The sequence below is a fragment of the Gopherus evgoodei genome, chromosome 5 (genome assembly GCF_007399415.2).
Source record: "Gopherus evgoodei ecotype Sinaloan lineage chromosome 5, rGopEvg1_v1.p, whole genome shotgun sequence".
NCBI lineage: Eukaryota > Metazoa > Chordata > Testudines > Testudinidae > Gopherus > Gopherus evgoodei.
In genome coordinates, this window is record NC_044326.1 from 74,819,572 (window position 1) to 74,844,277 (window position 24,706).

The following is a 24,706-nucleotide window of genomic DNA, read 5'->3' on the forward strand; positions in this document are numbered from 1 at the left end:
GAGGTTATAGTGGATAATCAGCTGAATATTACTCCTAGGGGAATTCTGCGCCAAAATATTAAAAATTCTAAACCAACAAATTAAAAATTTTGTGCACAATATTTTTAAATTCTGCAAAATTCTGCATATTTTATTTGTCAAAGTAAGGCAATATAATCACACCAGTTTCAATTATTTTGGTGATTCATTTAAACTACAATACAAAGGATGGAGAATGGGAGTGGGGAACACTGGAGGAAATCTCCAAACCCCCTTTCTCTAATAGTAATTTAGCTAGGTTTTACCCTTTATTTGTAGTTATTAGTCAACAAATGCCATATGCTCAGAGTTATGTCATAGGCAACTGAAGAGCAAGAGAGTTCTGCGGAGTCAAATTCACAATTTATATTGGCTAGTGACCATCTCCAAAAGGCCAGTACCAAACAGTTCATGGAGCACATTTTGATAGGAATTTTTTTCAGTCCAAAAATTTAGACCAGTTTTAGTCACTGTAAACATTTATAAGGCCATAATGTCCTTTACGCCACTCTGGCAATGTAAAGGAGCCTTAAAACTTTTACGCCTGTTTTATACTCCTGAGGGAATTCGAAAAAGGTAACCGGAAAAATTCACTAAGCAGGCAGGCTGCTACATTCTGAGGAAGTAAGAGTGGTGCAGAGCAGAAACACCCCAAAGCTCTACCTCTCCATGCCAAGCGTGCTGCAATAATGAGCAGGAAGGACGGTGCCTGTCTGTCTGTCTCTCTCTCCTGGCTGCTGTGGGTTCCTGAATCAATCTGCCTGCATTGCCAGGGCATGTGATTGCTCTTGCGGGCTTCCCTTTGCTTTTCCATCAGAAGTCATTTTTTTCTGCAGGGAAGCAAAGAAATCTGTGGGGGACACAAATTCTATGCATGTTCAGTGATGCAGAATTCCCCCAAGAGTAGAATATGAGCTTCCTGTGCAGTGCTGTGGCCCAAAATACTAATGCATTGGGTGATAAGTAGGTGTAGAAGGATTAGATTTGTATTGGTAAATGTCAGTTTCATTGTTCACACACAAACCAATGACAAAATATTTTCATCAGTAATAATAAAAATTTACATGTGGGGAAAATAACAAAAAATGGCTTGAGAACTTATTAGAGTTTGATGAAAAGATATTTACCTTGTACGTTTTGACATGTGATATTCAGTTTGTGTTTGAATGGTTATAAAGCTTTAACTTTTTCAATCTAAAAGTGCATTGTCAGTAAAAAATTCTTATCTGATTCCCCATAATTTCCCACAACTGTGAAAGTTTAAATGGATAAAAATAAAAAAGCTTAAAATTATTTTACACAACTGTGAAAAATTTAAATCAATAAAAATTTTAAAAATGTTTTAAAATAAACTGATGATATCCATCAAAATTATGAAAAAAATGAATAGGATAGAGATGGTGCAATCTATTTGACACTGGTGTGATCAGTACTGGAATACTGTGTCCAGTTCTAGTGTCCACAATTCAAGAAAGATGTTGGAAAATTTTAGAGAAGCACTGTGAGAATGATTTAAGGATTGGAAAACATGCCTTATAATGATAAACTTAAGGAGTTCAATATAATTATCTTATAGGAGAGAAGGCTAAGGGGTGACTTGATCACAGTTTGTAAGTATACATGGTATAACAAGATCTGATGCCTGGAAGTTGGTCCAGCTCAGTTCATTCATCCACTGGTGAATCCCCAAGTATTTAACCAAGATCTGAAAGTCAACTAACAATCAGACCTCCCCAGAATCCACCTTGCCCATGAGATTGGTTAGGATGAGACCCCCTGGCTATCAAAGCAGACATATCCTAGGCAGGCCTCTGCACCTGGATCATTCATTCTGGCACTTGTAGGAAGTGTAAAAACAATTCTTTTTATTAACATTCCAGTTTGAAGTTCTAATTTCCCTTGACTTCAAAAGCAATGACCTTTGCAGCAGTACAAGCAGATTACTGTCCGTGCAGGGCAGTAGAAACATCCTAACTGGAGTCATCTCTAAATTGACGTTATGGTCAGGCCAAATCAAAAAATTTGAGGATCAATGGCTGCCTTCAGCCACAACTACTCATATCTGAACCATGAGACTGCTTCTCATATACAGCATGGGCCCTCCAAACCACATCAAGTATCACAGTACAGCACACCAATTCTCTTCTCATTGATTATAAATGTAGTCTAATAGAGGCTTAAGAATATGTTGAGGAAATCATCCTTCCATATGTTTTCCAAGTGGTCTTTATGCTGTGCGAGTCCCTGCCCCCCAGCCTGGGTCCTCCAAGGGCAAGCAAGCAGGAAAAAGGCAGTTTTGATGGGACGCCCAGGGGTGCCCTGCCAGTTCTCATCAGGGTTCCACCTTCAATAAAGCTTCCCTTCTCCAGTCAGTTGTGTGCTTTCCTCCTGGAGTGGTTGCAGCTAACCTCAGACTGATGGGTCCTCAACACCGTCTCCCAGGGCTGCACCCTCCAGCTTACTTCCTCTCCGCCCAGATACCCCTCCAGCTCTGGTTGGCCTTGGAGTTCCCCCAGGCCAGGGACAGGATGGACAAAGTCCTCACAGTGCCTGAGCCAGTGAACACCTCCCTACAGTGGTGGTCCTCCCTGAGAAACATGCTCCAAGGGATCCCATTCAGGGGCAGGGCCCCGTTGCTGGAACTGGTGTCCGACACATCATACCTGGGATGGGGGGCCCATGTGGGAAACATTCAGACCCAAGGTCTGTGGTCAGCTCAGGATCTGACCCTCCACATAAATGTCAAGGAGCTCAGGGAAGTATGGCTGGTGTCCATGGCCTTTCACTCGCACCTGGAGGGCCGGATGTTCAGGGTCCTCACAGACAACACAGCCTTGATGTTCTACATCAACAGGCAAGGTGGGGCCTGGTCCTCTGCCCTGTGCTGCAAAGCTCTCATGCTGTGGGACTTCTGTATAGCCCATAACATCTGCCGGGTGCCCGGAACACGTGAGCGAATCATTTGAGCAGGGACTTCTCCTCTCAGCACGAGAGATCTCTCCACCCAGAGGTGGGGCACAGATTTTTCCAAGTGTGGGGAACTCCCCAAGTGGACCTGTTTGCGACTTGGCAGAACTGTTTACTGTCCCCAGTTTTGCTCCAGAGGGGGCTGGGACAGGGCGTTATTTCCAATGTCTTCCTCCTGTCCTGGTCAAGCCAGTTTCTCTATGCCTTTCCCCCATTCCCGCTGATTGGCAAGGTCCTGGGAAAGATGAAGGCAGACAAGGCCCAGGTCCTTCTGATTGCCCTGGCTTGGCCCAGGCAGCATTGATACAGGACCCTCATGGGCCTGGCAGTCACCGCACCATGATTGTTGCCATCCCACCAAGACCTGCTCTCCCAGTACCAGGGCCACCTCCTCCACCCCAACTTAATGCCACTCCACCTCATGGCAGGCTGCTCAATGGTTAGGTAAGGAGGAAAGGATATGCTCGGAAGGGGTTCAATGCATCCTCCTAGAAAGCAGGTGACCCTCCACGTGCCGAGCCTACTTGGCAAAGTGGTCTTGGTTTTCCAGATGGGTGGACAAGCGGGGCGCTTCCCCAGTGGCTGCCCTGATCCGCTTATTGGATCATCTCTTCCCTTATGTTAGTCCCCCACTCTCGCAGTGGGTCTTAAACCTAGTGTTGGCCCATCTCACGGGGCCCCTGTTTGAGCCACTAGCCATTTGCTCCTGGTCACACCTCTCATGAAAGGTGGCCTTCCTGCTTGCGATCACATCGGCTAGGCAGCTCACGAAGCTCAGGGCCCTGACCTCTGAGCCCTCATACACTGTTTCATAAAGATAAGGTCCAGCTCCACCCACACTCTTCATTCATTCTGAAGGTGGTATCCCTTCAGGACATTTTTCTGCCGGTCCTCTGCCCCACGCCCCATGTGTCCAGTGAGAAGCACCGTCTCTACACATTGGATGTGCGATGGGCTCTGGCCTTTTACCTGGAGTGGACTAAGCTGTTCAGAAAGTCCTCGCAACTGTTCATCACCTCGAGCACATGGAAGGTCGGCCAATCTCCACTTAGCAGCTCTCCAACTGGATCACCTCATGCATCTGTACCTGTTATGACCTAGCAGGAATCCCTCCGCCATTGTGAAGGTGCACTCAACTAGGGCACAGGCCTCGTTGGCTGCCTTTTTGGCCCATGTCCCCATTCAGGACATTTGTAGGGCTGCCACGTGGTCTTCAGTTCACATGTTCACCTCACATTATGAGATTGTCTCTCAGACCAGGGAGGACACCGGGTTCAGCAGGGCCATTCTCCGTCCCGAGAGTTTGTGAACTCGTTCCCACCTCCAACAGATATTGTGGAATGCACATGAGCAATCACTCAAAGAAGAAAAGAACTTTTCTGTAACTGGTGTTCTTCAAGATGTTACTCATGTCTATTCTACATCCCGCCCTCCTTCCCCTCTGTCGAGTTGTCTGGCAAAGGGGAACTGAGGGTCTGGGGAGCACACACCACCCCTTATACCGTGCCATGGAGGTACCACTCCAGGAGTCACTAGGGCGTTCCCCTATGTGTACTGCTAGGGAAACACTTCCGGCACCGGTACACGTGGTCCCCCTTCCCCCTCATACCATTGTCCCCCATTCTGTACCTCCATGGTGGATGCTCCATGTGCTTCTTCATTGCCCCCTTATCCCATGAAAGGGACCCCATGTTCCCCTCCATCAGTGATTCCATGTGTCTCCTCATATTTCTCCTTCTCCCCAAGCCATCAGCTCTGTGTCCGTCCCCACCATGCTATGGGCTCTGTGTGTGCCTCCTTCCCCCCACCATTATTATTTATTTTCCTTCTGTCTGGGAGATAAGTCATTCAGAGTGCCAACATTTTAAATTGTATTGGGAAGATGGTCAGAGCCAAATGTGAGTATTGTTATTCTGGAAGGTGGTAATGGCTGCCATCAGCTGGTTCTTTGACCTATGGTGATTGAAGCTGCTGGGTCTTCTAACCAAACTTAAGGAGCTACATTCTCTATTTCCCCCTTCTGGCTGTCCAGTTTTCACTAAAATCAATATGGTTCTGGCTACCGAGGCCTAGAACATTCCCTAAAAATTTGAAACTGATGGGATGTGGGGTTCAAATGTTACTGTTTTATTGACCGGGAAAAGCCAGTGTGTCTTTCAGACATTCATTCTACATATCTGTTGTACTGATAATTCCAGATCTAGCATCTCTTATCAGCTCCTTCTTTTCTGTCTCTATCAGGATTTTCCTCTACCTCGGTTGTTGTTTATTTACTAGTTCTTTGTACTGGCAAAAGAACAGGCTGTAAAATCTCAAAGTCCCTTAGATGTGCTTTTTTGGCTTGTTTCATTGTAGCCTCTGGTACCAGCAGTGGCACTTCACCAGATCCTACATCTTTGCCATGTCATCCTGGTTATGTTGTGAAGTCTCAGAGATTTTCCAACAGATGGGTGGTGATTGCAAAGGTCATAGAATAATGTATCATGATTATTCATTGTGAGGTTTCACACTGTGGATAAACCACTTTATTTGGATCTAAAATACAAGAGGGTTGATTATAGTGACTGAGATTTCTGTTTCCTGATCTGCTCTTGTGAAATCTGTCCCAAAGTAAATAATTGCTGCCACTGGAGAGAACAAAATCATAGCTTCATTGACAATGGTACCTTGCCTTATAGTTTCTATAATAGTTTTACCTTTCCGTGGGGTCAGCCAGACATTGCTTAGACTAGGGCCAAGTGTTAACTCAGCTACACTAGCAAGGATGGTATTTGAAACCAGATGTTGTTCTTTTAAAAAAAATGCTTTGCTTGTTATTGCAAAATATTTAATTGATCAGCTAGAAAAAAACTCTAAATAGAAAGTTCAGTAGTCCACTAAATGAATGAGATGTTTATGGATTTTTTTCTCCTTATGAAAATGTAATCCTGTCTAAACCCAGGATTTTCTTTTTCATATAAATATAGTTTATTGACTTTGTGAAAGAATTAATAATACGTTTTCTTCAGAATAACAACAGTTTAATCTGGACGGGCAAGACAACAAGAAAATGGGACAGACAGGAGAAAGGATAATTTTCCTAAGCATTTTCCATATCAGAGCAATGATCAACAATGAAGCAATGATCAGCAGTGATGCACCGATGCAGTCATTTATACAGGGCTCAGACGTGTTAACTGTCATCTCATGGAAACCTTTATTTGTGTGGTAACTGTGAAACAGGATTTTCAAAACAACAAAAATCATATTACTTAAAGTTCAGATTTAAATATATTAATGGATAGCGTTCATTTCTCAAACTGACATATTGGACCAAATTTATCACTAGTGGAAGAAATGGGGTTTCACCAGATGTGAATTTGGTCCAATACAGTAGCTTTGACTCATCTATATTCATCAATTTCAAATCAATATTGAAAATGGCGTCATTAGAATCGCTGACTCCTAGAGAACTTTGCACACTAGCTCTATAATCAGGCACAAGCACAGCTAAATGTGAGCTAAGCTAAATGTAATAGCTTCTGTTAACTGTGTTGGCTGTCCATGGTATCAGGAGATGATGTCATGACATCTCCTGTGTTCTCTTGTGGCTGCATAGGCCAATCTGTGAGGAGTGGCTGTCATATAGGAATGTACAGGGTCCCAGTGGAGCCTTGACATCATGCTTGGCCCCTTTTGAGCCAGTTTTTCATGTCAGTGTATCTTAAAGTATTTAGTCATTATTGATAGTTGCTCTCCATGCAGTGGCTGTGTCTTTGAAGTTAATGGTATGTATGCTACATGAGCTGAAGTACTGCTTAAGTGTGTCTTTAAATATTTAAATTGACCACCTTTCCTGTGCTTTCCAAGTTCAGCTCACTAAAGAAGACTTGTTTTCAGGAGACTGTCATCACCCATTCTGACAACATGATGTGTCCATGAGCTTTAATGATCATTGCCTAATTGCTGGTTGGTTTTGCTCTTTCAGGTGTGTTAGTTTTTGACACTTTGTCTTGCCAGCCGACCTTCAGAATAGATAAGACTGCCGCCTCCTGGAGAACTTTAATTATAACTAGATACAGTCAAAGCAGTGAGCATGGCTAAATATAAGAGCTTCCATTAGCAAAATTATATGGTAACAGATAAGGGCATGGAGGGGAGCATGGACAGACTCCAAGCTAACAGAAAAATGGATATATGAGGGTCAAGAGCCAAAAATGGACATTCTCAAACCAATGAGGTAAATGGAGAACTGAGAGAGTGCGGAACCCAAGAAAGCAATGGAACAGTTACCCAAGAAAGCAGTGGAGGAGATAATGATTAACTATGTCAAGGGCTGCAGGGACATCAGGAATAATAGAGAAGTCTGATTCAGACTTAATAAGGAGGAGTTCATTAGAGACCATGACTTCGGGAGAGTGAAGATAGTAGGAAAGAAGGAGAAAATAAGATACGTGCTTTTCAACAAAGGGATCACAAATGTTTACATGTAGCCAAAAGGGAAGAAGACACAAGGGAAAGAACAAGACAGAAGTTGGAGATTCAGGTGAGGATGGGAGAAAGAAGCAGAGAGGATAGAAATTCAGCCACTTTTTTTTTTTTTTTTTAATGAGTGAAGATGTAAGGAAGAAGATTTTTTTTAGGCTCTGGTCCAGCACAGTATTTAAACATACATTTAGACTTTTCTGGATCAAGGCCTCAAAGAGAGGGCCAGAGTAAGATCTGGGAGTTATTAACCTAGAAAAAGTTTTAGAAGTTCATTATTAAAAGAGAATAATTGTGACAAATGATATTTTCTCCCTTCACTTGCATATCGGGATGCTAGATTGTTAGATTCACACATTTCCTTTCTGCCTTGAATACACTCTGATGTCCCAGAGGCAGTGGGAGAGCCATGCCCTCATATATGGGCTTTGCACATAGCTTCTGTCTCTTTAGTAGCTCTTCCAGACCACTGAAGTTTTGTGCAGAAATGAAAGCATGTTCACCTCCTAACATCTGGCCATTCTGCATGGGATTCTGAATACCACTGGATGATTTGGTTCTTTAAGAGGGCTGTGTATTACTTGCTTCCTGTCACCTGTATGCTGTGCCCAACAGTTGTGTTTGGGTCTGTAAAGGGGTCATTTTCCTGAATTTACCCTACAGCTGCAATATGTAGCTACAATGTGGTACATTAAAACAGTCGAAAAATCTCATTTTTGAGTTGCCTTGCTTCTGCTGTTTTCTGTAATTTTCTTAATGCCAATTTAACATTTATTTTTGTTTGTTCATTTAAACTAAACATCACTTTCAATGTACTGAATCAGAGAGACCAGTTTTTTCTTTGATGTTCCTCCTTGACTCCTCTTAACATTAATGGGAGTTAAATGTGTGCTCATCAAGAAGGAATAGACCTCTAAATTAAGTTCTGTTACTCTAAGATTGTGTCTGTTGTGTTTCATAGCTTTATGGAAAGCTGTAATTTCTGTGCTTTTTCATGTGGTGCACTTTTTGATTAATCTTTAATTTCTCCTGTAATTTAATTACATTTTTCCCTTCAGGAAAGATCTTAAAACAATATGTATATATAGTGAGCATAAAAGAAGACACATTTAACATTATTGAGCTGTCTTATTTTTGTTTTTCTGTGACAATTAATGGAATATTAAGCATCTGAAAAGCTACAGAACTGCAAATGAGGTAAAAAATGACTAGAGAAAATGTAATTATTCAAATTAAAATTTATTAGAACTTGCAATTAGTTTAGAAATCACACAGAACAAAGAGTTCAACTTCTAAGCAAAATATTCTTATACACTGTTCATGTAGGTCACATCAGCACTTAGTGAGGACTTGAGATACTCTTTAGTTTCAAGAGTCAACATCAAACACCATGCCAGTAATTTAAAACTCTACCCTTCCTGTGAACTAGTCATGCTGTCACATGGTATGTCTACACTGCAATCAAACACCACAGCTGGCCTGTGTCAGCTGACTCAGGCGTGCAGAACTCAGGCTATGGGGCTGTAAAATTGCAGTGTAGACATTTGGGTGAAACTCAGGATCACAAAGCTGAAAGAGGACTATGGTTGTGACCTCTTTTTCCTCACAGGTCCCCTTCCCTCCAACAAGCCCAGGATTCCTGTAATACATGTAATCATTTTCTGTAGGAAGGTTCTTTCCTAACTTCAGCTTATTTCTGGCAGGGAGAAGAACCTTTCAATTCCATTATTTTCTAAGCACTGCTACCTGGCGTGTTAACTTAGGAGCAGACCAGCTGAAATGTCCCTGAACATTTCAGCTGGTCTGCTCCTATCTCATAGACTCATAGACTCTAGGACAGGAAGGGACCTTGAGAGGTCGAGTCCAGTCTCCTGCCCTCATGGCAGGACCAAATACTGTCTAGACCATCCCTAATAGACATTTATCTAACCTACTTTTAAATATCTCCAGAGATGGAGATTCCACAACTTCCCTAGGCAATCTATTCCAGTGTTTAACTACCCTGACAGTTAGGAACTTTTTTCTAATGTCCAACCTAAATCTCCCTTGCTGCAGTTTAAGCCCATTGCTTCTTGTTCTATCATTGGAGGCTAAGGTTGAACAAGTTTTCTCCCTGCTCCTGATGACACCCTTTTAGATACCTGAAAACTGCTATTATGTCCCCTCTCAGTCTTCTCTTTTCCAAACTAAACCAACCCAATTTCCTTTCTTTATGGGAAGTTAGCCTCTAGGCCTGTTTTTGTTTCATAAACAAACTTTGCCCAGTAAATAGTATAAAGTTAACATAGGATAATTTGTGTCAACTTGCTCTTTAAGTGCACTCTGTCGTAGAAGCCCAGAATGCATTAGTTCTGGGGCCACAGTGGGACTGGTCATTCCCTAATTATAATATATTGATACCCCCTTGAGTGAGAAAGAAGTATGTCAGAATTACTCTGAAAGCAGAGTAATTAAATCCATAAAAATGTAATGAGAGGGTTCAGAAGGAGCATAGAATAAGTATACAGAATAAGAATTGTAAGAGTCACAAGGATTTGAAGAAGTGTAAGAGAAGTTGAGACAGATCCTTGGGGTGAGTGAAAGAGTTTGTTTTGTTTTGTCTGAAATTTGGAGACAAAATATTTGACATATTTAAGTTGTGAAATACCAGAGACAATTACTGAGCAGTTCAGATCCAGTCCTGGGGATCAATTCTGTCTTCAACAAATATGAATATCTCCTTTTGACTTCAAGAGGAGTTATTCATAAGCCATGTAGAGAAGAACATGCCTTGGAGTATTAAAATTTCACCTGTTGCACCTGTAGGGGATTTCATGCACAGCAAGATGAAAACAAATTAATCACACAGAATTCTGTAAAACAACACTTCTTCCAACAGAACCAAGGGAATCCTATGTATCTAGGAGCATGTATAAATAAGCTAAATATCTAGTATATTAAGTTAAAGTAAACTTTGACATAGATTTTTAGAATAGAACAAAGGAGAAAGAGCAAGACCTGTGATCTGATATTATGTCACTTTCTGTATCTCGGTGAATTCCTAGTTTTTGAACCTACACAAACATTTTTTGTATTGACAGATCATGCCTTGACCGATGTTTGACCTGAATATGAATCAGTTTGCAAGCTACCATTTCTGATTACTATATGGCACAACTTAAATGTTTTTGACACTTAGACCCTGGGAAACCAAGCATGGATTAACTAGGCCTGTCTGTATATGGTATTTGCATTACTTTTCTGAAATTAAAGACTAATGAGCATGCCCTTTATGTGATATTTTACTTCACTTATAATTTTATAAATATTTCAACTTTGGGATAATTAAGTAAATTGAACTTGATTAATTAGTAATGCAATCAGCGAGTGTAGTTTGAGAAAGTATATTACACCAAAAAGTGGAATTATAAAACATTTTAATAGGCCCTGAGTAGAATCTTTAACAGAACTTCAGTGTTTTGAGAAGCCAAATTCACACATATGTGTGTGTGTGTCTATCTGTCTCTCTCTCTCTCTCTCTCTATTACTGGGGTGGGGGTTGAAAGAGGGGAGAAAGAGAGCAATTACAAACACCACTTATTATCCAGGGTGCCTGATGCTTTGCATTATAAGACACAGTTCTCAGCTGCATATAATTTCACCTGTTTTTATATATATATATATATATATATATATATATATATATATATATATATATATATATATATATATGACATCTTCCTTAACTAATTTTTTAAGAAATTTTCAGTGAAAGCAGTCCATTTCTGAGAATTAGAGTAGGGAAAATTACCTTGTTTTTGCCCGTGTTAAAAAGTTTTTAATGACCTTTTCTTTGGAAAGTTCTAGTGGCCCTGTGCTTTGGAGTAAGATCTTGAAATTTGGCAGTCCTATGGCCTTTATGTCTGGGATGTACCTTTTGCAGTCCCTTTGAAAATCTGGCCAAATTTGGCCAAGTTATAAGCATTTGAAAAATCCCAATTTACACTTGATCTGTGCAAAGACTCCTTAGATTTTTAGCAACTAAATTCCCTCAAAGATTGTGTGTGACTGAGCATTCTCCAGCTTTGGGACTGAGCAAGACTTGACCTACAATTGCAGCTTGGGGCTGCTATGGGACATGCTGGGTCTGGGTCCAGGGCCTGAGACTTAGAGCAGAGAGACTCTTTTGTGTTCTCAGTGGTTCTGATGCAGAGGGGAGAAGAGCCAGATCTGCTTGGGTGTGTGGGGAGGAGGTTGGGATAAGAAGTCAGGGAGTGGAGGCTGTTGAGGGAGGGGAAAGAGAAACAGGGACTTGGAGTTGGGATGTCAGGAAAACTGCGGCCTGGTCTACACTGCGAGGAGGCGGGGGAGATTGACCTAGGATATACAACTTAAGCTACAAGAATAGTGTAGCTGAAGTCGACGTATCTTAGGTCAACTTATGGCGCGGAGTCGACTGCCACCGCTCTCCCATTGACTCCATTTCTGCCTCTCGCCATGGTGGAGTACAGGAGTCAATGTCAGAGGAATCGGGGATTGATTTATTGCATCTACACTAGATGCGATAAATCAGTCCCTGATAAATCGATCATTACCCGCCGATCCAGCGGGTAGTGTAGACGTATCCTGGGATACAAAATGTCAGCCTCTGGCTCCTAAACTTTTGAGTGCTTGACTTTGCAACTTCAATAATATTCTTTAACATAGTTCTTTGTGTGTAATATAGAGCAAAATACATAATCACACATACCCCAAGCACAGCAACCTTATGGATATATTTTAGATAGTTACAGGATAACTGTATTGATGTGGCTATACTTGGGGGACAGGAAGCATAAAACGGGAATATTTACTATGAATTATTTTGCCTTTATTATGCCTTTATTGCTACTTTAAAGTTAAAACAACTTGTTTATTAAGTGTTTCTAGTGAAAATTATTTTAATCAAACATTCTGAACACAATATAAAAAACCCCTTCCATTTAACAGGTGACATTTTAGAAAATCCCACTAGGCACCTACCTACATCTTTAGGTGCCTAAATACCTTTGAAAAGCTGACCTAAAATTGTTAAGTGACTTCCTCAAGGTGACACAATAAATGGCATTAGAAACTAGGTGACCTGATTTATTAGTCCCTTTTTTAAAATTGCTGCACTACACTGTGCTGAAGAAAGCTGGCAAGACCAAGAGATATATAGGAGAATGAGTTTCCTGAGAACAGGAGGAGAATTGTTTATACAGATTTTCAGTGTGCATTGTAAATTGCTTTCTCTGGGTCATAGCTTTATAAACAATGTATCATCAGTTCTCTTTCAAGCACAATAGACTTTTGATTTCTAGGGGTCCTGGTTCAAAAGCACATGTTATTTTTTTTCTGGGTCAGAACATTGCTTGTATCCCCCCAGGTTTTTTTTGTTGTTTGTTTTTGTTTTTACAGTAGTGCTAATCTGCTGAAATAGCTTTAATCTAAACTCTTATTGAATGAGTAGGTAGCACCATGCATTAGTGGTTAATGTAAAATAAAAGAAATGTCAGCTGATGCTAATTATAAACTAAAATTTTTTTTAGACTTTGGAAGATGTTTAATTTTAATACATACTTTTACAGTTTTAATTCTTCTGCTCTAAAGCCTAAAAACTTGTTTATTGTCAGCATCAGATGATCTTTCCTAATTTTTGCACTAACCACTAATCAAGTGTGTTACCTACAAACATGTCTGTATGTCTTATAAGCACATTGAGAACATCATGAACATATTTAATGTCTTTTTTAATGTAAAGTTTTGAGCTAGAAACGTCATCAATTGGAAATAATGTCCAAGAACTGCTGATGCTAGGATATTGAGAGGATTATTTCCAGTTGGTTAAGTGAGGTTTTTAGCTTGAAACTTTATATTAAATATATTTGTGCTTTTCTCACGGCTCTTATAAGAATTATATATGGACATAATTATTTCTAAATTGTACTAAAAATTTTACTTAAAGTTAAGGTTGCGAAGGTGAATTTGCTTTCAACATAAATGCTAAAGATACAATCGCCAGTTTATGCAACACTGATATTCAGAATGATCTCAATTCACATAATGTATGCTCAAAACATCCAAAGATACTCACATATTCAACTCCACAACTCTTGGAGGAAGGAAGCATGAGTGGGATAAGTGTGAGTTTTTCTTAGAGGAAAACAGTTGTGTAGGATTGGAGGAGATGTTCCAAATCTCTGTACACTCACAGCCCCTTTGTTTAATTGCTTACATTTTAATTGTTAGGGGCTCGAGTGGGGGCTGGAGGTGGTGGTAGTGCAGAGGACTATGGAAGGAGTGTGTGTGTGTGTGTGTGTGTGTGTGTGTGTGTGTGTGTGTGTGTGTGTGTGTGTGTGTGTGTGTGTGTGTGTGTGTGTGTAAATTAAGGCTTATTGGAGGAACAGAGACTTAAGGAGTCTCCCACTCCCCTGCTCCAGACTCACTGCATCATTCATTCCCCAGCTCCAGATTCAGGAAAGTTTGTTTAGAGCTGAGGAGCAGGGCCTGAGGATAGACATGGAGCTGGGGACGAGTACCCTTCTCTCTGCCCCAGTTTTGTCACTGACAAGCATTAGATTCATCATCCACATGAGTGGTCAGTAGTTCCGACTTAAGATTATTCACTTTGACAAATAATTCTACTATACAGACATATGTAATCCAATTTAACATTTGGAACATATGCACTAGTAAGTATCAGCCGAAGCCGAATTGAATTACTCATGAGTGCATTTTCTTATTAGAACTATACAGAATGCCCTGTTTAATTTTAAAATAAATTCCCACATAATAAATTACTGGCCTGTAAAGAAGTTTCATTACCTAGATAAGTTACAATTAAAGATGACAGCTACCTTTCAAACATGAAACATTTTTGCAATTATGTAATTACTACTTATCAGTTATCTAAAAAGTATTTCATTAATGTGCTAATATTAATCTTCTAGAAAGAGTTCCTATTTGCCTCAACACAGTGAAATTTTGGTAAGATTTCAATTCACATAAAGTTCACAGTCCATACTGTGCACAAGATGAGAAAGAGTTGTGCAGAAAAAATATTATGTGATACTGTAATCAGACTGCATCATAATGCATATGCACATGGGGGCAGAATTAACACTGTGGGCGACTTTAATTCTGGCATTTCTTATCTTTTGAATGCTTGACTTTGCAACTTAAATAAGTTAGTGTTTTTTGTCTGTAATTAAGTCTAAGTTTCTCTGCAAAGAATATCAGAGCACTTTACAAATCTTAGTTTATAGGTGGGGCTGGTAGCACCAATTCATTATTGAGGTTACTTGATGCTTTCCATTTAGAGACCTCATTTTCAGTTGCTTATTAGTATGCTAATCTTTAACCATTTGGGATGAAATTTTCCATTCTGGGTGTTTGGCTCAGGCAGAATTGTTTGGGAAAATTTCAGCCAAAATAATCTGGCCATTTCTGAGAATAAGGTCAGGGAAAATATGCAGGCTTTTCCTGTGTTAAATTCAGGTGAAATTTCCTTTGAAATTTTCTAGTGTCCCTGTTCTTTGGAGTAGGGACGTGAAACGTGACTGGGAATGGGGCTTTTGCATCAGTGATTTGCTTTTTGCCATGTAATCTACTCAAATCTGATCAACAAATAAGCCTTTGGAAAAAACTGCAGTTTGCATATACTAAGTAGAGACTTGCTAGACCTTTGAAACTAAAAATCTCCAAAGATTCTGTGCACACTGATCATGCTCCAGTCCTGGGCTGAGCAGGACTTTAGCAGCAATTGCCATTCTGGTCTGCTGAGGATAGTGTGACCAGACAGCAAACATGGAAAATTTGGACAGGGTTTGGGGAGTAATAGGAGTCGATATAAGAGAAAGACCCAAAAATCAGGACTGTCCCTATAAAATTGGGACATCTGGTCACCCTAGCTGGAGATCATGCCAGGTCCAAGCACTGACACTTGAGTGCAGAGTGCCTGCATTTCCTGTGTTCTCAATGGCACACACACCCTACTTGGTCCAGGCAGAATGGAGGAAGAAGCTACCTAATTCAAATGCAGAGGAGACAAGAGCCAGAGCAGGTGAGGAGAGCTGAATGGAACAAGGAGCCTCGGGAGGAACTGAGACTGTAGGCTGTGGGGAAAGATGATACTTGGTGGATATGGAGAATGGGATTGGGATCCAGGTAGATAAATGTGGAAAGGGGCAAAGACACTAGGATAAGAAGCCATGGAGGAAATTGGGAGGACACTGAGTTTGGATGAGGAACCTGGAGAGGAAGACTGGGAGGCAATGGGTGGGGGTGGGGGAAGAATGAAGTCCGTAGAAGGAGAGAGAGAGATTGAATGAAGAGCTGGGGGGGGGCAGGAGAGTAGGAATGGCTATGCAAGGTGAATGGAATCAGGAATGGTAGGGCAGAGATTGGGACTGGGACAGAGTCTGGAGGGGGGAGACTAGATTGGCTGGGCAAGAAGACTGGAACTGTAATGAGAGGCCTGAGGAGTGGTAACTAGGACTGGCTAGAAGAGGAGTATGGGACTGGGATGACATGCCAGAGAGCAGAAGGGACAGGTTGGAAGGGATAGAGAAGAATCAATCAATAAAAGTTCACATCACAGCTCCCGTTGACTTCAGTTGCAGTTGTGAATGCTCAGAACTTCTGCAGATCAGGCCCAAAGGTCTTAAGAAGGGCACCACAAAAATTTTAGAACACACAATTAGCAACCCCCTAGAAAAGTTTGGTATTACTTGCCAAGCATTGCTTAGGAACTCTGGCAGGAATAGAATCCAGTTATCCAGGGAATTATTCAGCTGCCTTACTCATCATGAGACCATGCATTCTTTTCATGTAATCTTCTGCCTCATTCGCTACACTCATTCCAAACTCTCATATCCTGCTCCTACAGCAAGTGGCAGGACCCTTACCACCCATGGAGGGTGGGGAATCCTGGGCCTAGGCCAGTCTGTATTCCACCCAGGTCCCATGGCCCACTAGGGATATTATTTGGTGGCTCCTTCATGGAGTTGTGAGCACAGGCATGTATTTGGCACAGCCTCAGCACTTTCTGCAGCAAGAGAGGGACCCTGGCTCACATTAACATTGAGTGCACCAGGTTGCAGCCCCTCTTACAGGTCCTCTAGAACCTCCTCCTTCTTCTGGCTGCACTTTTCCCTGCACCTCCTGATTTATGTACACCCTATCTGTGTCCTCATGAAGTTGTGAGACCTCTTGGCACTGGCCAAGTTGGCAGTCCAGCATACCAGGAAGACGGAGCTGGACAGGGGGAGGGTGCCCTGTGATTTGCAGGGCCTACTTCAGATCCCTGCTGAAATCACATCTCTGGGCAGAGTTCCTCTGGGCTGCGTCCACTGGTCCACTGGATGCCTTAGTGGAGTAGTGTCCATTGTCTGGGTTCTCTGCTCAATGTCCCCCTCTGGATCCCTGCTTTTGGACCTCAACCCTTATTCCCATCCCTCCTTTATCACTAGTTGTTCCCTGTGTTTGTTCAATGCCTGGGACTGGTAGCTCCGCCCTTTAGGCTGAGGATAGGAGCCTTTAGATATAGATGGGCTTGTGCTCACCTGTCCCTCAGAGCTTCAATAAGTACACTCATTCCAATTTCTGCAACAAATGAGGCACAGGTCCTACAGACCAGTCTCCTTCACTACACAACTCTGATTCATCCCCAGAACAGGTCCATTCCATGCACTGAATGAAGCAGGGGTCCTGTGGAAAATATGTGATCATGTATTTAAAGACTATATTTTAATGCATACTCACAAGGGGGCTAAATTAAGGTTGCATCAGCACCCTTATTTCTAGCATGTCTAAAATTTTAGTGCTTGACTTTGCAACCATCCTCAATAATGTTATTTTAACAATGTTTTGTATGTGTATTATATATATATAGAGAGAGAGAACAGGGATAAATTTACCTTTGGTTGAAAAGCAGCTTGCCTCTGGAATAGAACTTGGCAGAACGTTAGAAAAACATATGCTTTTTAGTTTATAGGGCTTTTAACATTGTAACGAGTGATAAATACAGAACTCGTATATATCAAAATAACATACATTGTAATAATTGTAGAACAAATGTGACTTTCCCATCCTTATAGATTGTAAGAATAACAAAACTATATGATTTATATCTAAATATGGCATGAAATCATTGACATTTTTCTTAGAGATTTTTAATTGCTGCTTCCCAGTGCACTACACAACAGTTTAAGATGAGAAGTAAAGGATGTTGTATCCATTTGAAACTATACAAAGGACTTAAGTAAGCAGAATATCAGAATACAAATTGGAATTTGTCTAGGAGGACCTTGACAGTATAGAAAGCTAGCAACATTTCATCTTGAAATGTACTGCCAAGAGGCTCTAACATAGTAGTAACTATATTTCTATATAAAAGTGAGATTTTTTAAGGTACTTTGCAGTATATCACTATGAAGTCAGAAGTGCCTGCACTTGTATTTATATGTACTAAATTCAAACAGTTTAAGCACCATAATAACATACAACTAAGGCTGTGGTGAAAGTGCCAGGTGGCTGAGCTCAGAGGGAATGAGGATCAAGGAATGAAAAAAGGACTAAATACATTCATCAATAAAATGAAAAAAGTTTCATTTCACAACAGAAGAGACTTATAATTGTATAATAAAGTGAGGTGGGAAGGGGAGACATTTAGATGAGATATTAACAGCTAAACTGTAAACCCAAGATAAGAAATGAGGAATATTGTGAAGTCAAGCAATGCGTGACTTGAAAGTTTTATTCATTGTACTTTGAAGATTCAGTCTTTCTCCATAGATTGATTTAAAACAAACAAACAAACAAAAAACAGCCCTGCAATACAGTCAAATTAGACCATACGGATGTAAATATAGTCAAAATATTGATCTTTTTTTTTTCTCATGAGGAAGTGTTTCTTTGGCATCCCCCTGTTTTCTCTCCATTCTATCTCTCCCTCTTGCAATCTATCCTCAGACTTTCCATTGCATCAACCACCCATTAGGAGTTTTTCAAGCATTGTATTTGCATTTTGTATTGTCCAAAGATAGGTGTTTGAAAAGAAAGCAAGGAACTCTGACCTCCTTGGGTCTCAACGGATTGTCTTTGCACCATTTCTGTCCCTAGCTAGCCTATGGAGCAAGGAAAAGAGATTTGGACAAGAATTTAAATCTTCTTCATAACATCAGTTTAGTGGCAGCACTGTATATCAGGATGCATATTGATTCGTTTTTTGATTCATGAAGACACCATGTTTCTTGTGGACTACTGGAGATGTAGGGCCTGATTTTGCCTTATTATTTATGTACATCGCGGCAAATTAGTGTAGAGTGAGAGTAAAATTCTAGCACAAACCTGAGTGGAAAATACTGGAAGTGTTGTGCACCCACTTTGTACTCACTATTTGTATTTGTCCATGACTACAGAAAGTGAAAATTAGGGAAGAATATGTTCCTTAGAATTTAAGCAGAATTTAATCATTTTGTGGGATTTACCACTGAATATAGACTCATAGACTCATAGGTCAGAAGGGACCAATCTGATCATCTAGTCTGACCTCCTGCACAAGGCAGGCCACAGAACCCCACCCATCCAGTTTTATAACAACCCCTATCCCAGGATCGAGTTATTGAAATCTTTAAAACTGGTTTGAAGACCTCAAGCTGCAGAGAAACCACCAGCAAGCGACCCGTGCCCCACGCTGCAGGGGAAGGTGAAAAACCTCCAGGGCCCCTGCCAATCCGCCCTGGAGGAAAATTCCTTCCCGACCCCAAATATGGCGATCAGCTAAACCCTGAGCATGTGGGCAAGAGTCACCAGCCAGCACCCAAGAAGGAATTCTCTGCAGTAACTCAGTTCCCATGCCATCCAACATCTCCCCGCAGACCATTGAGCAGACCTATCTGGTGGTAATCCAAGATCAATTGCCCAAATTAACAATCCTATCATAACATCCCCTCCATATACTTATCAAGCTTTGTCTTAAAGCCAGGAAAGTCTTTTGCCCCCACTACTTCCCTCGGAAGGCTGTTCCAGAACTTCACTCCCCTAATGGTTAGAAACCTTCGTCTAATTTCAAGTCTAAACTTCCTAATATCCAATTTATACCCATTCGTCCTCGTGCCTACATTAGTACTAAACTTAAATAATTCCTCTCCCTCCCTAACGTTAACCCCCCTGATATATTTATATAGAGCAAGCATATCCCCCCGCAGCCTTCTTTTGGCCAGGCTAAACAAGCCAAGCTCTTTGAGTCTCCTTTCATAAGGCAGTTTTTCCATTCCTCGGATCATCCTTGTAGCCCGTCTCTGAACCTGTTCCAGTTTGAATTCATCCTTCTTGAACATGGGACACCAGAACTGCACACAGTATTCCAGATGGGGTCTCACCAACGCCTTGTATAACGGTACTAACACCTCCTTATCCTTGCAGGAAATACCCCGCCTGATGCATCCCAAAATCGCATTTGCTTTTTTAACAGCCGTATCACATTGGCGACTCATAGTCATCCTGCTATCAACCAGCACCCCAAGGTCCTTCTCCTCCTCCGTCGCTTCCAACTGATGCGCCCCCAACGTATATCCAAAATTCTTATTATTAGTTCCTAAATGCATAACCTTGCACTTTTCACTATTGTATTTCATCCTATTTCTATTACTCCAGTTTACAAGGTGGTTCAGATCTTCCTGAATAGTATCCCTGTCCTTCTCCGTGTTAGCAATACCCCCCAGCTTCGTGTCATCCGCAAACTTTATTAGCACATTCCCGCTCTTTGTGCCAAGGTCAGTAATAAAAAGGTTAAATAAGATCGGTACCAAAACCGATCCTTGAGGGACTCCACTAGTGACCTCCTTCCAGCCTGACAATTCACCTTTCAATACGACCCTCTGGAGTCTCCCCTTTAACCAGTTCCTTATCCAACTTACAACTCTCATATTCATGCCCATCTTTTCCAATTTGACTAACAGTTCCCCGTGCGGAACCGTGTCGAACGCCTTACTGAAATCTAGGTAAATTATATCTACCGCATTTCCTTTATCTAAGTAATCCGTCACCTTCTCAAAGAAGGAGATCAGATTGGTTTGGCACGATCTACCTTTAATAAATCCGTGTTGCAATTCGTCCCAATTACCATTGACCTCTATGTCCTTGACTACTTTCTCCCTTAAAATTTTTTCCAAGACCTTGCATACTACAGACGTCAAGCTAACAGGCCTATAATTACCCGGATCACTTTTATTCCCTTTCTTAAAAATAGGAACTACATTAGCAATCCTCCAATCATACGGCACAACCCCCGAGTTTACCGATTGCTTAAAAATTTTCGCTAACGGGCTCGCAATTTCACGCGCCAGTTCCTTTAATATCCTCGGATGGAGATTGTCCGGGCCCTCCGACTTCGTCCCATCGAGCTGTTCAAGTACGGCCTCTACCTCAGTTGCGGTAATATCCACTTCCATATCCACATTCCCGTTTATCATCCGTCCATCATCCCAAGGTTCACTAGTCTTATTAAAAACTGAAGCAAAGTACTTGTTTAGATGTTGGGCCATGCCTAGGTTATCCTTGATCTCCATTCCATCCTCAGTGTATAGCGGCCCCACTTCTTCTTTCTTTGTTTTCTTCTTATTTATGTGGCTGTAGAACCTTTTACTATTGGTTTTGATTCCCTTTGCAAGGTCCAGTTCAATGCGGCTTTTAGCCTTCCGCACTTTATCCCTACATGTTCTGACCTCACCAAGGTAGCTTTCCTTACTGATCCTGCCTTTCTTCCACTCCCTGTAAGCTGTCTGCTTTTGTCTAATCCCCTCTCTGAGTTGTTTGCTCATCCAGTTTGGCCTACGACTCCTGCCCATGGTTTTTTTCCCCTTTCTCGGGATGCAGGCTTCCGATAGTCTCCGCAGCTGCGACTTAAAGTAATTCCAGGCCTCCTCCGCATTCAAATCCACTAATTCCTCCGTCCAATCCACTTCCCTAACTAATTTCCTTAACTCTTTAAAATTAGCCCTCGAGAAGTCAAAAACCCTAATCCCAGATCTACATTTGTTTATCCTTCCATCTAGTTTGAACTGAATCAGCTCATGATCACTCGAACCTAGGTTGTCCCCTACCACCATTTCTTCTACGAGGTCCTCACTGCTCACCAACACCAAATCTAAAATGGCATCTCCTCTCGTAGGTACTTCAACTACTTGATGAAGAAATCCATCCGCTATCACATCCAGAAAAATCTGACCCCTATTATTCTTGCAAGTACTCGTCCTCCAGTCTATATCCGGGAAGTTGAAGTCCCCCATAATCACACATTTCCCCTTTGTGTTTACTTCATTAAAGACATTAAAGAGGTCTCTATCCATATCCCAATCAGATCCCGGCGGTCTGTAGCACACGCCAAGCACTATCTCAGGGGAAGCTCTAGTTGCTTTTTTACCCAATGTGATTTTCGCCCAGACAGACTCTGTCTTATCCATTCCATCGCTTCTTATTTCGCTACAGTTAATGTCATCATTGATGTACAAGGCTACTCCACCACCTTTGCCTTTCTTTCTGTCTTTCCTAAACAGCACATAGCCTTCAATACCCGTGCTCCAGTCATGAGTACTATTCCACCAGGTTTCAGTTATCCCTATAATATCCGGTTTAACTTCCTGCACTAGTAACTCCAGTTCCTCCATCTGTGTAGCCAGCGACGCAACAGTGGGCGATTGGCACTGCTTAATAAATCTGTATCCCCTTGAGAAGTTCCAATGGAGTGCCTATGGGTGGAATAGAGGAAACCCATGGATGAAGAAAATGTCCCCAGAAAGGTGGATGAGCCTGAGTTTTTGTTGGCCAACTGTATCCACAGTTTTGGGACAATACCCATCCAGAAATGGGGCAGTTGTTGCTGTGATAAGGTGGGTGCTTTTTTCAACTCAGAGTAATGTTCTGGCTAGAAGCTGCAGCAGGCTTATCTCAATCATCTTGACTGGGGTGGCCAAACTGTAGTTTGTGAGCCACATGTGGTTATTTTACCATTAAAGAGCGGTTCATGGAGCACCCTACCCTACCCCACATTCTCCACACACCAGACCAGGGTGGAGAAGCTCAGGACCTCTGCAATGCAGAGGGATGGTGAGGTGTGTGGGCTTCTGCCCATCAGGAAGGGGGGTCTCAAGGAAGGAGCAAGGCTGAAGCCCCGAGCCCCGTCAGGCACCTCCCATGGGGCTGAAACTCCAAGTCCCAACAGGTGTGCCCCCAGCTCTCGAACTTCTGAAGATTGTTGTGTGTGCTTCGGAGGGTCAATAAGTTTGACCACTGCCTGGTCTTGACCTTTGTCTTGCCATTGGAGTTCTATAGTTCTTGCCAGGAGAGAAGGTGGAGGGCCTTTGGCAACCCCTTCCTTCTTTATTTTGCTTGGGTGTGCACATCAAGAGTCTGTGCTCGATGGTTGCTTGTTCTGATAGGGAAGGACTCAGACCTTTGGCAGCAGCTCAGTTGTCCAAGCAGCCCTATTTAGGGATGGCCTCCTTGCACCAATCTGGGAAAGACCCTAGATAAGATGGGATAAAGAAGCTTCTTTCTTTCCTCCTTCATTCATGGCTCTAAACTAATCATTGTTTGTTGGAACATTTGCACTGTGTTAACTGGACTTGACCTTGAAGACTATGAACTTCGGAAAACAGTCATAATTGTTAGAGAACTGCATCAGTTCAGCATTGATATTACAGCCTTCAGTGAGACAAGGCTTTTGGAAATTGGATCACTAGATGAAGTAAATTATCGCTTCTGTTGATCTGGGAAACCTGACAATGAACCAAGGATAGGTAGTGTTGGATTTGCTGTCAAGAAGTCTGTCCTCAGTGCATATATCCCTCCAGTACCTATCAGTGAGAGGATCATGTGGCTAGATGTGGACATGAACTTGAGAATCCTGACTCTTCTGTCCAATTAAAAAAACCCAACACTTGATTATTCCAAACAATTAAAAAATGAGTTTTGAGCTCAGCTGTAACAAATAGTTGAGAATGTCCCCACAAAAAGCAGACTCGCTCTTCTCGGTGATTTCAGTGTGCGGGAGGGGAGGGGGGGGAGGATTTGGAACTCTGGGGACACATCATTGATTAGCACAGCACAGGTAGCCTCTTCAAAAACGGCCAACTTTGTGCCTCTTTTGAGATTATAGTCTCAAACGCCTATTTTGCCATCAGCAGCTTCAGCAAGGTCACATGGAGGCACCGTTGCTCAGGATCATGGCATAAGTTTAACCTTATTCTGATCCATCCTAGAAACATTCACGATATATTTTATGTTCAGTCAATGCATAGTGCTGATTGTGACACTGATCGTGCTGTTGTTAGGGCCAAGCTCCAATTACATCCTTAAAAAGATCTGTTCTGTGAAGCCAAAAGGTAAACCTCACCTCAACATCACTAATGTGAAGAATTCTGACACTTGTACAAATTTCCAATGTGCACTTGAACTTGTTTTTGAAAATGATCAACCTGATTCTGACCCCTTGTGAGAAAATTTTAAGAATAAGATGCTGGCTGCTGTCAAGGATATCCTTGGAACAACAAAGAAAAAGCATTGACTGGTTTGCAGCATCTGAACATCTGCTGCTCCCATTTATAGAAAAGAAAAAGGAAGCCCTCCTAAGTCTACTTCAACACCCAATCAAGCTCAGAACTCTCAAGTTTAAGGAGGCTAAGGCTGTGGTTCAGAATGCACCAGAGAATATGCCCAGAAATACTTGTAAAACATATGCAAAATTATTTAGATCTGTTTTGAAAGAGGGACCTTCATAGTACCTATAATAGAATTGAAGGGGTACTTGGTCCACTTTGTAAAAGAACAAAAACATGAAAGCAAAAGATGGTACCATATTGACTGACAGGCAAAAACAGCTTGACCGACAGACTGAGGATTACAAAGAAATCTACTGAAAGAATGACATTGTCTGTGATACTGTATTAGCTGCCATTTCCCAGCTTCCAACAGTGCAGGAGCTGGACCAAATACTGACTCTTGAAGAAGTAGAGAAGGCTATCAAAGAGATTGCAACTGGAAAAGCAAGCAGCAGGCAATGACCAATTACCTCCTGAGCTCCTAAGGGCAAGGGGGAGAAAGTTTGCAAATGAGATCTATGCACTTCTCTGCACCTGTTGGGAAGAAAGCCATATGTCCCAGGAACTGAAAGATGCAAAGATATTTACGCTATATAGAAATAAAGGGGACAGAGGAGACTGCAACAGTTATCAAGAGAGATCTTTGATCAGCATGG

At 41.7% G+C, this 24,706-nt stretch overlaps 1 protein-coding gene across 3 annotated transcripts in view; it reads left to right on the forward strand.

The window, feature by feature from the left end:
• Positions 1-24,706, forward strand: part of SPOCK3 (SPARC (osteonectin), cwcv and kazal like domains proteoglycan 3) — a 421,538-nt gene that overhangs the window by 293,298 nt on the left and 103,534 nt on the right. The window lies entirely within an intron of this gene.